The sequence below is a fragment of the Varanus komodoensis genome, unplaced genomic scaffold, assembly GCF_004798865.1.
Source record: "Varanus komodoensis strain SLA01 unplaced genomic scaffold, ASM479886v1 scaffold188, whole genome shotgun sequence".
Lineage (NCBI taxonomy): Eukaryota > Metazoa > Chordata > Lepidosauria > Squamata > Varanidae > Varanus > Varanus komodoensis.
The window spans coordinates 92,258-92,473 of NW_025335544.1; positions in this window are offsets into that span (position 1 = coordinate 92,258).

Genomic DNA, 216 nt, shown 5'->3' on the forward strand with positions numbered 1-216 from the left:
CTTCCTGCATCTGTTTTTGAGATGAGCATGACCAGTCACAGCTACAGCATCTACAATGCTGTCCATACTGTGGGGAATGCTTTGCAGTCCATGCATTCCTTGGTGTCCAAGCACAGGGATAGAAGAAAATGGGACCTTTTGAATCATAGCCCCTGGAAGGTAATGTCCTCCTGACCTCAAATTCCCATACCAGAGATCCAATAAACACCCAATATC